Here is a 1,893-nt window from a genome sequence, read left to right as displayed (position 1 = left end):
GATCTAAATAAATGGAAAAATATTTCATGTTCACAGATCAGAAAACTTAATATTGTTAACAATCCCATTCAAAATCCCAGATGATTCTTTGCAAAAATTGACAAGTTGATGTTGAAATTATATGAAAATTCAAGGGGTCTAAATAGCCAAAAAAGTCTTGAAAAAGAATAAAGTTGGAGGACTCACACTTCCTGATTCCAAGACATACTACAAAGCTATAGACAGTGTGGTACTGGCATAAGAATAGACATATAGATCAAAGGAATAGAATTGAGAGTCCAGAAATAAACCATCATGACATTTATAGTTAGTTGATTTTCAACAAGGGGCCAAAACAATTCAAAGGAAAAGAATAATCTTTTCAACAAATGGTGCTGGGACAACAGGATATACAGATGGAAAAGAATGAAGTTGGAGCCCTGCCTCATATCATATACAAAAATTAACTCAAAATGGATCAAAGACTTAAATGTAAAAGCTAAAACTATTAAACTTTTTAGAAGAAATGTAGGGATAAATCTTCATGACCTTGATTTAGGCAACTGATTCTCAGATAAGACATCAAAAGCACAGGCAACAAAAGAAAAAATAGATAAATTGTACTTTATCAAAATTAAAAACTTTTGTGTTTCAAAGGACACCATCAACAAAGTAAAAAGACAACCCACAGAATGGGGAAAAATACTTGCAAGTCATATATCCAATATGAAATTTGTATCTAGAATTTATAAAGAACTCTTAAAACTCAATAACAAAAAGATAATCCAATTTAAAATGGTCGAAGAATATAAATAGACATTTCTCCAAAGCAGATATATATAAATAGCCAATAAGCACATGAAGAAAATGCTCAACATCATTAGCCATCAGAAGAATGCAAATCAAAACCATGATGAGATACTTCTTGATCCCCACTAGGATGGCAATAATAAAAAAGACAGATAATAACAGGTGTTGCCAAGGATGTAGAGAAAATAGAACCTTCATACTTGGGTGGGAATGTAAAATGGTGTAGCCACTTTGAAAAAAAAATGCCAGTTCTTCAAAAGGTTAAGCATAGAGTTATCGTAGGACCCAGAAATTCCACTTCTAGGTATATACCCAGAAGAAATGAAAATGTATCCACACAAAAACTTATACTTGAATGTTTGCAGATGCATTATTTGTAATAGCCAAAAAGTGGAAACAGCATAATGACCATAAACTGATGAATGGATAAACAAAATGTAGTAAGTATATCCATGCAATTTAATATTATTCAGCCATAAAAAGAAATGAAGTACTGATATAGGCTACATGGATGAACCTTGAAAACATTATGCTAAGTGAAAGAAACCAGATGCAAAGGGTCACGTATTGAATGATCCCATTTAGATGAAATGTCCAGGATAAGCAAATGCATACAGACAGACAGTAGAGTAGTGGTTGCCAGGGGATGGGACAGGGAGGAATAGGGAGCAATGAATATGGAATTTATTTTGGGGGTATAAAAATATTCCAAAATTGATTATGGTAATGGTTGTACGGCTCTGAATGTACTAAAAACCATTGAATTGTACACTTTAAATGGGTGGAAAATATATTAGTAAGACTCTTACACACACATATTTATTATCTCATAGTTTCTGTGGGTCAAGGGTCCGGGCATAGCTTACTGGGCTTTTCTTTTTAGGGTCTCACAAGGCTGCAAAAAGAGGTGTCAGCCAAAGCTGCGTTTTCATGAGCTTTGACTGGGGAAGGACTCACTTCCAAGCTTCCTCATGTTGGTAGATTTCATTCCCTTGTGGCTGTTGGATTCATGGTAGGTTTCTTCTACAAAGCCAGCATTGGAGAGAGAGACTCTAGCAAGATGGGTGCTCTGTGCTATGTGATCATGTAAACACAATCATGTAT

Source organism: Propithecus coquereli, unplaced genomic scaffold (genome assembly GCF_000956105.1).
Source record: "Propithecus coquereli isolate 6110/MARCELLA unplaced genomic scaffold, Pcoq_1.0 Scaffold44, whole genome shotgun sequence".
Taxonomy (NCBI): Eukaryota; Metazoa; Chordata; class Mammalia; order Primates; family Indriidae; genus Propithecus; species Propithecus coquereli.
The sequence above is the reverse complement of the archived record's forward strand: the minus strand, read 5'-3'. Positions refer to the sequence as shown.